This window comes from Cetorhinus maximus, chromosome 13 (genome assembly GCF_964194155.1).
Source record: "Cetorhinus maximus chromosome 13, sCetMax3.hap1.1, whole genome shotgun sequence".
NCBI classification, from domain to species: domain Eukaryota; kingdom Metazoa; phylum Chordata; class Chondrichthyes; order Lamniformes; family Cetorhinidae; genus Cetorhinus; species Cetorhinus maximus.
The window spans coordinates 30851101-30863708 of NC_135891.1; the positions used below are offsets into that span (position 1 = coordinate 30851101).

The 12608-nt window shown below is 48.7% G+C and overlaps 1 protein-coding gene and 1 pseudogene across 1 annotated transcript in view; both read left to right on the plus strand.

Annotated features, from left to right (window-relative positions):
- LOC144688520 (sodium/potassium-transporting ATPase subunit beta-1-interacting protein 3-like) overlaps positions 1–10332 on the plus strand; it is a 298615-nt gene extending 288283 nt beyond the window's left edge. The window contains exon 8 of the transcript XR_013578426.1: positions 10304–10332. The gene's annotated coding sequence lies outside the window, so the exon portion shown is untranslated. The remainder of the gene's footprint in view (positions 1–10303) is intronic.
- Positions 10333–10336: 4 nt separating this feature from the next.
- LOC144689275 (U2 spliceosomal RNA) lies at positions 10337–10439 on the plus strand (annotated as a pseudogene).
- The last annotated feature ends 2169 nt before the right edge of the window (positions 10440–12608 follow it).

The window sequence follows — 12608 nt, forward strand, 5'->3', positions numbered from 1 at the left end:
ATAGGTTTTTGAATACTAAGGGAATAAAGGGATATGGGATAAGACAGGAAGTGGCACTGGTGTAGAAAATCAGCCATAATTTTATTGTATGGTGACGTAGGTCATACTCTTGGCTCCTATTCATTATGTTCTTAAGTCACATTTCTTATCTCTTCTTGACTTTCAGCGAATTGATATATTATGATGGTGGAAAGTATCGAGCAGGAAAACAAAACAATGAAAGTGATAAAACATTGATCACTCGTATTAATTTTAGACAAAACTATCAGAGTTCTTACAAGTGAAATCAGTTGTCCATGAAAACAGGTACTAGCTGAGACTTATGTTGATTGTTAATTTTTCGCATATTTATATTTACTCTTTGTATTCTCTCTTTTCTGTATGACAAGTTTTTAAAATTCCTGCTAGTGGATCTTCCATGACTTTGCTCATGCTAAGATGGATAACCATTTCATAAAAAGAGTATCACAATATACATAAAGTAATAATCTGCTACTAAGATGTAGCTTGTCTATTTAAAGGACAAAATTCAACAGCTATAAATAGGAAATTCTGAGGTCAACTAAAAGTTACTTGCAGTTTGATGAGGGAAGTTTACATGCTGGTAGATTATAAATTTCTGGCCCCCGGTCAGGAAAATCCTGCATAAAATTACTGACATTTAATATACTTTTGAAATGTGATAGAATGTTTATATTATATCCATAAATTTGCATTTTTCATTTGCATTCAGGAATTTTCTACTGGTGAAATTTGAAATTTTGATATTGCCAAGAACATCCATCTGGCACTCTTTTCATAATGATGCTCCATCTCAGAACTTTTTACCGATATAATCCATTCCGCATTTATGGAATGATGCACACAGAGAATGTTAACAGCACAAATATAATAAGCTAAGACTCCTGAAAATAGACTCATTTGCAAAGAACACATATATAACTAACTCCACTGGAAGCTACAATGCCTTTTAGAAATTAAAATAATATTTTAATAATTTTAACCATTAGAAAAAATTTCCCGGCAACAAACTAGCCACACTGGCTCCATGTTTATTCAGCATTTTTGCAGCGAGTCACCTTGCTGCCAAAGGGAGCAACTTTGCTGAATGAACATTGATCTCAGCATCATGTTTTTGATGGATCTACAACTGCTGTTATCCACAATGCCAGTGCACATAGTTTCCCCAGAACTAAAAAAGGTAGGATCTGCTCCTGCTGCATGCCCAGGGTGCTTAATATTCAAAGAATGAAGATGGCTGTATAAGGCAGGTACTTCTTTTTATGGGGAAGTTGCGTAATATAAAGAAACATATACAAGTTCAATTAAATTTAGTTCTAAAATGATCATATTTTGCTGCTGTCTTGATACATAAGAGTTGTTACCATTTGCCGGTTTAGCATCTCAAGGAATCTGTAATCTGTACTTTGTTAGAATTGCACACTAATCAAATCTAAACTCAAATCATTCTATTTTAATTTAATTTGTGAATACTAGAATTCACCTAGACTACGCCTCTTTATAGATACTGATAGAACTACAAAGAATCTACAGGACTGAAATGTACCATTTGACCCAACTGGTTTAAACCAGCATTTATACTTCACACAAGTGTCCTCTCAATCTAATTATCCCTTTCCACCCTGCCTCCATATCCCTCTATTCCCTTCTCCCTCATGTATTTATGATAGCATGTGGTACATGAGGGCCTAGAACTCATTAGTAATGATAGATAACAAAATTTCTGGTTGTTAGCAGAAGGATCTGATCCCTGGTAGCTCAAAAATGAACATTCTTCCATATGTAGGAGTCTGCATCTGATTTCCAGTGGTGTTGGAGGTGACAATGATTCGTAACTGCATTCCTCACCAATGTTTGCTTCTCCCAGGAGATGACCTACTTTCAGATGGGGTCAGGAGTGTGTATATTATGATGCACATGGTATCACAATAGATGCACCAGTGGGTCTTGTTCGTATGGTAATTCAGGGAGACCAGAATATAAAATTTAAATCCAACTTTGCATTAAATTGCATCAAAAGTTGCTGATATTAATTGATCTGTGGGTCCTGATTAAGATTTATCCACCAATAAATTAATAATGCTAAAAACAACTTTTTCTAAATCTTAGAAAAAAGATATTCAAACCAGACAAACTGGAAATATGAAATAAGGATAAATTGGATTGAAGAAGAATCATATGGACTTGAATCCTTAACTCTGTTTCTCTCTCCACAGATGCTGCCAGACCTGAGGTTTTCCAACGTTTTCTGTTTTTATTTTAGATTTCCAGCATCCACAGAATTGTGCTTTTATATTATGGTAAATTGGACTGAGTTGTTTGTTATTGTTGGGTTGTCTCAGAAGACACTGGGACTCTTACTCTAGTAGGAGTCTGTCTGGAGGCAAAGATCTTTCCTTAAAAGTACTTCTACTTACATAACTAACTATACAAGATTACAGAACATCAGGATAGAAATATACTGCTCCTCGATTAGGTTCTTCTCACTCATCTCTCTCTGAGTGACATCATTATTACATAGTTCCTTACACAAATGCTCAGTAGCTATTATTAGCGTTAGAGCTAACTCTTAACTCTAAATCTCTCCCCAAGTCTTTATCCCCACATGCTATATACACATTCTCCTACACTTACCCCCAATGTCTCTGGCTGAGATTTTCTGGTCCCACCCACAGCAGGAATCACCGAGGCAGCCAAGAGTCCATTGACTTTGGGTAGGAAATCCCACCCTCTGTTTTTAAAGGGATAGGCTCCTAATCACTAATCTTCTTGAACGTGTACAGAGCTCATTTTGAAGGTGCTGAGGATTTGTTCACTCCGAACTCATTTCCTGAGGGTTGTCACTCCTTGTTTGCCTCGATAGTGGTTTGCAGGCCTCCTGAGGATCAGGATATGAGCCCATCCTACTAATGGTTTCCTGTTCATTGAAATCAAGGCATTCCTGATTCCTTGGATGATAAGATCTTGGTTGTTGTAACTTCTCCATTATGGCACCTTCTCGCTGCTGGTCTCTAATCCACGCCATCTCTCTCTTTTGAGAGTGGGAAGGTCATGAGTCCTGTGTCATTGGTTGAAAACCTGGGTTTGGCCTGCTCTGTGAACTTTCTTCCCTTTGTCTAGCATGACCCTGGTCTTCTACTGTGATGTTTGGTATCAAAGCAGAGAAGGGAAGGATGTTGCGTTCTTAGCCTGTGGCTCATCAAAAGCTCGCATGGGAGAAAACTGTTCTGCAATGGTGTAGAACAATAATTGAGCAGGGCTAGCTCAAAGTCTTCATTTTTTCTGAGTAAATCTTTAGTGGTACATGACCCTCTCTCAGCCTCTCTGTTGGCCTGAGGGTACTTTGGTGAACTTGTGAAGTGGACAAATCCATATGATGCTGCAAAGGATTGGAAACACTCGTTGGCACATTGTGGTTCATTGTCAGAGACGACAATGTCCAGAATGCCGTGTGTGGAAAATATCCTCTTCAGAGAGGTTATAATGGCTTCAGCGATGAGGCCATGTAGGTTTTGCACCTTGATTCATAAAATCATAAGACCATAAGACATAGGAGCAGAAATTAGGCCATTCGGCCCATCGAGTCTGCTCCGCCATTCAATCATGGCTGATAAGTTTCTCAACCCCATTCTCCCACCTTCTCCCCGTAACCTTTGATCCCCTTACCAATCAAGAACCTATCTATCTCGGTCTTAAATACACTCAATGACCTGGCCTCCACAGCCTTCTGTGGCAATGAATTCCATAGATTCACCACTCTCTGGCTAAAGAAGTTTCATTATTCCAGCAGGAATAATAATCCATAACAATGAGAAACACTTTCCCTTGGAATTTGAATAGGCCCATACCAAGGCGTTCCCATGGCCTGGATGGGAAAGAGGAGGACAGAAGTGGCTCTTTCTGCTCCTGTCTGTGAATGGCACAGGTAACACAGTTGGAGATCATGTCTTCGATAGAGTGTGATATATCTGTCCACCATTTGGCCTGTTGTACCTTGGCCCGACACTTGATAATACAAAGATGTCCTTGATGAGTCTTCTAAAGAACTTCCAGATGGAGAGTTCATGGTACCACCATTGCTCATTATAGACCAAGAGGTCATCTATAATGCTAATGTGGAGACATTGTTTAAAGTACTGCCTCAGGATGTGGTTACTAGGAATATACTGTGACCATCCATCAAGGCAGTATGTGTGAATTGGCATACATTCTTCACCTTGCCTTTGACCCTATTGGTTGGTTAAGATCATGAAGGCCTCGATTTCCTCAATGAAAGCTTTATCTTCTCATTCTGGGTAGTTGGTTGGTATCTGTGACAGAGTGACTGCCGTATTTTGATATTTACCCTGCATATACTCCATAGTAGCCTGAATCTGAATCTCTGGATTCGGGGTGGCATCTTTGCGATTTCCTTGGGTGTTCAACAAAGTTACCAACAGTTTGTGATGAATTTTGATCTTGAACTGGAGGCCCAAGGTATAATGAGAAAATTTTTCACGTGCCCAAGCTGCTGCGAGGGCTTCTTTCTCTATGGCAGCATAGCACAGTTCATTCATAGTTAAGGGCCTTGATGCATAATGGACACGTCCTCTTGTTCCATTATTTTGGATCTGGAATCACACTGCTCCCAGTCCTGTTGCTGATGCATCCTCCACTATAATAATTGGAAATTCGGGATCATACTGAGCTAGTGTAGTAACTTGAGATGTAATATACCTTTAAAACGAGTATTGTAATGTAAGGTCACATGATCTTATTGTCCAATGGCAGAGTAGTGTGGGCTACCTCTATGTAGAAGAGTCTTGGGTTAGTCACTGAGGAGTGAAAAAAGAGTTTTTATGTTGTGAACACATAAGTATAGTTGCAGAGTCAAAATGTAAATAAACAGCATGTGTTTATTCTAACAACCACCTCCTGATGTGTTTTATCTCTATACTGACAAGGTCACCCTGAACAAAGTGTGCAACCCGGATCCTTTAGCCCCAGCAAACCAAGGGTACTGGATCCAATAGCTAGGATCTTTGAAGGTATCAACATTGTTTTGATCATACTTCGGCCTTTTGGCTAAGATGAAGTGTTGCAGGGGCGACACCATGGTCCTGCCATGGCAAGGTCGGGATGGAAGGGCGATAACCAATCGCAATCCAAATCTATACCGTGGGTTACCTATCACCGTCCAAGTCACGGTGAACCACAGCGAAGGAGGATCACCTATGGATCGGGGCTTCTTCACCAGGAGGATCCTGTTGAAGGCGTGCGGCTTCCAAGCTACGGAGATCTTCACCCTGCACGACTCCCGCAAAGGCGGTTATTTTGACGTCACGTTCAAGCGGGTGGCAGACTGCGTCCGGCTCCTGAGGGTGTTCGAGGAGAAGAGAGACCTGCCGGAGATGAAGATCCTGACGGCGGAGCCGCACTTCTCTCTGCCGTTGCAACGGGAACGTGAGGTGATGGTGCATGTGTACAACCCCTTCGTCCCTGTCGCCGACGTGGTCACCTTCCTCACCAGGTACTTCGATAAGGTGGGGAGCGGCACCGAGATTCGAGACGACTTGGGGATCTGGACAGGCAAACGCCTGTTTAAGGTCACGCTAAAGACCGATGGTAAGGGAGCCATTTTCCACCCTCCCTCCAGTTTCGCTATCGGGGGAAACCGGGGCTACCTGGTCTACGCTGGGCAACCCAAGCATTGTCGCTCATGCGGCAAGGCTGGTCATGTGGCGGCCAACTGCAGCGCCTCCCTCTGCAAGATCTGCAAACAGGAAGGGCACCAGACAAAAGACTGCAAACAGGCCAAGTGCTGCAACCTGTGTGGCGAGGCAAGTCACCTCTACAGGACCTGCCCCAAACGCTGCCGTACTTACGCACAGGCAGCCAAAGCCGACCAGGGGGAAGCAGAAGAAAGGTTCCGTGTCACTCCAACCACCAAGGCCCCCAGGGAGCTCAACGGGACAAAGGAGGACACAGAGAGAGACAAGGTGGAGAAAGAGATTGAGGCAACAGAGAGCCAATCAACAGCACTACCCCCTGAACCTCCCAGTCCTCAGGACAGCGAATCAATGGAGGAGGAGGCAGCAGTGGAAAAGCAGCAGGGGGAGTGGCGGACGGTGAAGAAGAAGAAAAGTAAGAGGGAGCGAAGAAGAAGCAAAGGCGTTTCCCAGAGAAGCGGCAAGAGGCGTCTCCCATCCGACACGGATGACAAGGGCAGCAGCTCTTCGGATGATGAAGTGCCAGAGCGGCACCGACAGAAGAGGCGGCAAAGCTCCAGGGCGTTGGAGAATGAGACACCCGAGCTCCAGAAAATTGGAGACAACAAGGAGACCAGCGCACCCCAACTTTGCCTGCAACCTGAGGAGGCCAGTGCACCACAGCCCCTGGAATCTGGGAGCAGTGAGGCAATCATCGCACCCCAGCTCCAGGAAGCCGGGAACAGCAACCCCCCAGAGGGGGTGAGTTTTGGAGAAGCTTCTCCAGCAAAGGTCATCTCAAAACCCGCTCTCTACGTGAACCTCCAGATGCCACTGGAGCAGAACACGGCCAAGGAGATCTACCTCAGCCCATCCAAAGTGAAGGAATTTGAGCTCACTACGGGTATGAAGGAGCAGACTAAAGGTCTGGGACTCTCAGAGACAGTGGGTTTGGTAGGAGAATAAATGCTTTAAAATGGGTTTAAAGATTGTATCCATAAATGCGCGTAGCATTAAATCTACTACGCGATGTGTTGCGACCTTGGACTACCTAGCCAAGGTCAAAGCTGACCTGTTGTTTCTGCAGGAGTGTGCGATACCGCACCTCAGCTCCTACAGGCAATGGTCACGATGGTGGTCCCACGGGCCATCGATCTGGTCGGGCGGAAACGAATCTCGTTCCTCCGGCCTGGGTATTCTGCTGCGGGGAGGCAACTTCACCGTCTCCGAGGTCAAGGAGGTGGTGGGCGGACGACTCCTCGTAGCAGACGTAATGTACAAGAACGCTCCACTCCGGTTAATTAACGTGTATGGCCCGGCACAAGGGGCTGAGCGGCTGGAGGTTTTTCAGCAGCTCCCACTGCTGCTGGCGACCTCCAGGCCGGTCATTCTGGGCGGGGACTTCAACTGCATCATCGATGCGGCTGGACGATCCGGCAGGGCCGGAAGCAGATTGGACGCTACGTCCAGATCCCTGATGGAAACAGTTAAGGATGCCAAGCTGCACGACGTCTTCAGCAACCCTGCAGACGGAGCGCAGCGTAGATACACCTGGTCGCGGCCAGACGGGTCCATTCGTTCCAGGATAGACTTCCTGTTTGTGTCCCGTGCATTCACAGTCAGATCCACCGAGGTCAAGCCGGTGTTCTTCTCTGACCACTGCCTCCTACTGGCGGACTGCCACTTGGAGGAAGACCTGAGGGTGGGCAGGGGGGCATGGAAGCTAAATGTGCAACTGCTGACCCCAGAGAACATTGAGGAGCTCAAGAGGGATTACAAAGGTTGGAGAACCATGAAACCCCTCTTTGAGTCCCTGACACACTGGTGGGAAGTGATCAAGGGAAGCATCAAGAGGTTTTTCATCCGCAAAGGCACCCAGAAAGCTAGAAAGGAACAGAGGGAAATGTCCCGACTCCAGGAAAAGATGCAGAATCTGCTCCGGCTGCGGTCGATGGGGGTCGATGTCAAGGAGGAGCTCCAAGAGGTGAAGGGCCAGCAAGCCTCGCACTTTGCCTCGGAGGCCTCCAAGATCATCTTCCGTTCCAGAGTCTGCTCCGTGGAGCAGGATGAGACGTGCTCACGTTTCTTCTTCCAAAAGGTACACAGAGAGCGCTCTGTGATCAGCAGCCTGAAGGAAGAAGACGGCTCAGTAAAGTCATCACGGTCCGACATTCTGAGGATCAGCAAATCCTTTTATGCCGGACTGTATGACGTGAAGCCCACGGACAGCACGGCCTCCCAGTCCTTCCTGTCCTCTATCACGGAGGTCTTAGACCACAGTACGCGGGAGAGCCTAGACAAACCGCTAACTCCTGACGAACTGACTAAGGCCCTCGAGTCCTTCGAGAAGAGTAAAACCCCCGGAAGCGACGGCCTGCCGGCGGAGTTGTATTCGGCTCTGTGGGACTTGATCGGCCCAGACCTGCTAGAAGTGTACGAGAGTATGCTCCTGGCCGGCAGCATGTCAGAATCCATGAGGAAAGGCATCATCACCCTCATCTACAAGCACAAGGGGGAAAGGGAGGAAATTAGAAATTGGCGACCCATTTCACTGTTGAATGTGGACTATAAGATTCTGTCCAAGGTCATCGCCAACCGGGTCAAATCCGCTCTGGAATTGGTGATTCACCCTGACCAGACCTGCTCTGTGCCAGGCAGGAAGATCTCTGACAGCCTGGCGCTGCTCAGGGATACGATTGCCTATGTACAGGACAGGGGTGTGGATACCTGCCTCATCAGCTTGGATCAGGAGAAGGCCTTTGACAGAATATCGCACACCTACATGGGGGATGTGCTCTCCAAAATGGGCTTTGGGGAGGGAATTCGAAATTGGATCCAACTGCTCTACACTAACATCAATAGCGCAGTCTCAATCAATGGGTGGGAAACAGATAGCTTTCCGATTAAATCTGGAGTCAGGCAGGGCTGTCCTCTCTCGCCTGTCCTTTTCGTGTGCTGCATAGAACCCTTTGCCGAATCCATCAGGAAGGATCCGGGCATAAGAGGAGTGACGATCCCAGGCAGTGGAGGCACTCAGGTAAAAGCCTCCCTGTACATGGACGACGTCGCCGTTTTCTGCTCGGATCCGCTGTCGGTGCGCAGACTGATGCACGTCTGCGACCAGTTCGAACTGGCCTCGGGAGCCAAGGTAAATCGTGGGAAGAGCGAGGCCATGTTCTTTGGGAACTGGGCTGACCGATCCTTTGTCCCCTTCACTGTCAGGGCTGACGGCCTGAAGGTGCTGGGGATATGGTTCGGAGGGACCGGGGCATGCGTTAGAAACTGGAAGGAGCGAGTGGCTATGGTGAAAAGGAAACTGGGCATGTGGGAGCGACGCTCCCTCTCCATTGCGGGTAAGAACCTGGTCATCAGGTGTGAGGTACTCTCGCTGTTGCTGTACGTGGCGCAGGTCTGGCCCATTCCACACTCCTGCGCGATGGCGATCACTCGAGCCATCTTCCGCTTTATCTGGAGGTCGAAAATGGATCGTGTCTGCAGGGACGCGATGTACAAGCCTCTAGATAAAGGGGGAAAAAACGTGCCCAACATCGCCCTCATACTGATGGCCACCTTTGTGTGTGGCTGCATCAAGCGGTGCGTAGACCCTCAGTACGCAAACACCAAGTGTCACTACGTGCTGAGGTTCTACCTGTCCCCGGTGTTGCGAAGGATGGGTCTGGCCACGCTGCCGCGGAACGCTCCAAGTAGTTGGACCGTGCCGTACCACCTGTCCCTGGTGGAAAAATTTATGCAGAAAAACACCTTTGACCACAAGTCCATCAGGCAGTGGTCAGCACGTAACGTCCTAGAGGCCCTGAGGGAAAAGGAGAGGGTGGACCCTGTGGGATGGTTCCCCGAGCAGACTGTCAAAGTCATTTGGCAGAATGCCTCATCGCCAGAACTTTCCAACAAGCACCAAGACGTAGCTTGGCTGGTGGTGAGAAAGGCCCTCCCCGTCAGATCCTTCCTACACGCCAGGAGTCTCACCCCCTCTGCACGTTGCCCTCGAGGTGGCTGTGGTGGGGAAGAGACCGTTGTTCACCTCCTTGTGGAGTGTGCCTTTGCAAAGAAAGTCTGGAGAGAGATGCAGTGGTTGCTGTCGAGGTTCATCCCGAGCAGTTCTGTGACACAGGACTCTGTGCTCTACGGGCTGTTCCCAGGGACACACACCGAGACAAACATCGACTGCAGCTGGAGGATCATCAACTCGGTGAAAGACGCGCTTTGGTCTGCCCGAAACTTGTTGGTCTTCCAGCACAAAGAGTTGTCCCCGACCGATTGTTGCGGACTGGCACAATCCAAAGTCCAGGACTACGTGCTGAGGGACGCACTAAAGCTTGGGGCAGCTGCCGCAAAGGCGCAATGGGGAAGGGTCGCTGTCTAAGACCTTTCTACCACAGCGCACCGAGAGACTGGGAACTGTTTAGAGCCCCTCGGGCTGTACAGATCAAAATGAAAGGCTGTAAATGATTGTAATATTGTTTGTACTGATGCACCTGGTGATACATTTTGTAAAAGTTTAACCTGGATTGTACCCTTGTAATGTTGTTTTTGAAATGGTTTTGAATGTGATTGAAGATTTTTTATGAATAAAGTATATTTTTACAAAAAAAAAAAAAAAAAAATACTTCGCTTCTCGGCCTTTTGGCTAAGATCAAGTGTAGTATCTGTTGCAGGGGCGACACCATGATCCTGCCAAGGCAAGGTAGGGAAGCAAAGGCGATAACCAATCGAAATCCATACCATGGGTTACCTATCACCGTCTGAGTCACGGTGAATGACAGCGAAGGAGGATCACCTATGGATCGGGTCTTCTTCGCCAGGAGGATCCTGTTGAAGGCGAGCGGCTTCGAAGCTCCGGAGATCGTATCCCTGCAGGACTTCCCCAAAGCTGGTTTTTTCGACGTGACGTTCAAGCGGGTGGCAGACTGCGTCCAGCTCCTGAGGGTGTTCGAGGAAAAGAGAGACCTGCCGAGATGAAGATCCTGACGGCGGAGCCGCTCTTTTCTCTGCCGTTGCAACGGGAACGTGTGGTGATGGTGCATCGGTACAACCCCTTCGTCCCTGTCGCCGATGTGGTCACCTTCCTCACCAGGTACTTCGATAAGGTGGGGAGCGGCACCGAGATTCGAGACGAGTTGGGGATCTGGACAGGCAAACGCCTGTTTAAGGTCACGCTAAAGACCGATGGTAAGGGAGCCATTTTCCACCCTCCTTCCAGTTTCGCTATCGGGGGAAACCGTGGCTACCTGGTCTACGCTGGGCAACCCAAGCATTGTCGCTCATGCGGCAAGGCTGGTCATGTGGCGGCCAACTGCAGCGCCTCCCTCTGCAAGATCTGCAAACAGGAAGGGCACCAGACAAAAGACTGCAAACAGGCCAAGTGCTGCAACCTGTGTGGCGAGGCAGGTCACCTCCACAGGACCTGCCCCAAACGCTGCCGTACTTACGCACAGGCAGCCAAAGCCAACGAGGGGGAAGCAGAAGAAATGTTTCGTGTCACTCCAACCACCAAGGCCCCCAGGGAGCTCAACGGGACAAAGGAGGACACAGAGAGAGACAAGGTGGAGGAAGAGATTGAGGCAACAGAGAGCCAATCAACAGCACTACTCCCTGAACCTCCCAGTCCTCAGGACAGCGAATCAATGGAGGAGGAGGCAGCAGTGGAAAAGCAGCAGGGGGAGTGGCGGACGGTGAAGAACACCAAAAGGAAGAAGGAGCGAAGAAGAAGCAAAGCCATTTCCCAGAAAAGCGGCAAGAGGCGTCTCCCATCCGACATGGATGACAAGGGCAGCAGCTCTTCGGATGAAGAAGTGCCAGGGCGGCACCAACAGAAGAGGCGGCAAAGCTCCAGGGCGTTGGAGAATGAGACACCCGAGCTCCAGAACATTGGAGACAACAAGGAGACCAGCGCACCCCAACTTTGCCTGCAACCTGAGGAGGCCAGTGCACCACAGCCCCTGGAATCTGGGAGCAGTGAGGTAATCATCGCACCCCGGCTCCAGGAAGCCGGGAACAGCAACACCCCAGAGGGGGTGAGTTTTGGAGAAGCTTCTCCAGCAAAGGTCATCTCAAAACCCGCTCTCTACGTGAACCTCCAGATGCCACCTGAGCAGAACACTGCCAAGGAGATCTACCTCAGCCCATCCAAAGTGAAGGAATTTGAGCTCACTACGGGTATGAAGGAGCAGACTAAAGGTCTGGGACTCTCAGAGACAGTGGGTTTGGTAGGAGAATAAATGCTTTAAAATGGGTTTAAAGATTGTATCCATAAATGTGCGTAGCATTAAATCTACTACGCGATGTGTTGCGACCTTGGACTACCTAGCCAAGGTCAAAGCTGACCTGTTGTTTCTGCAGGAGTGTGCAATACCGCACCTCAGCTCCTACAGGCAATGGTCACGATGGTCGTCCCATGGGCCATTGATCTGGTCGGGCGGAAATGACTCTCGTTCCTCCGGCCTGGGTATTCTGCTGCGGGGAGGCAACTTCACCGTCTCCGAGGTTAAGGAGGTGGTGGGCGGGCGACTCCTCGTAGCAGACGTAATGTACAAGAATGCTCCACTCCGGTTAATTAACGTGTATGGCCCGGCACAAGGGGCTGAGCGGCTGGAGGTTTTTCGGCAGCTCCCACTGCTGCTGGCGACCTCCAGGCCGGTCATTCTGGGCGGTGACTTCAACTGCATCATCGATGCGGCTGGACGATCCAGCAGGGCTGACAGCAGATTGGACGCTACGTCCAGATCCCTGATGGAAACAGTTAAGGATGCCAAGCTGCACGACGTCTTCAGCAACCCTGCAGACGGAGCGCAGCGTAGATACACCTGGTCGCGGCCAGACGGGTCCATTCGTTCCAGGATAGACTTCCTGTTTGTGTCCCGTGCATTCACAGTCAGATCC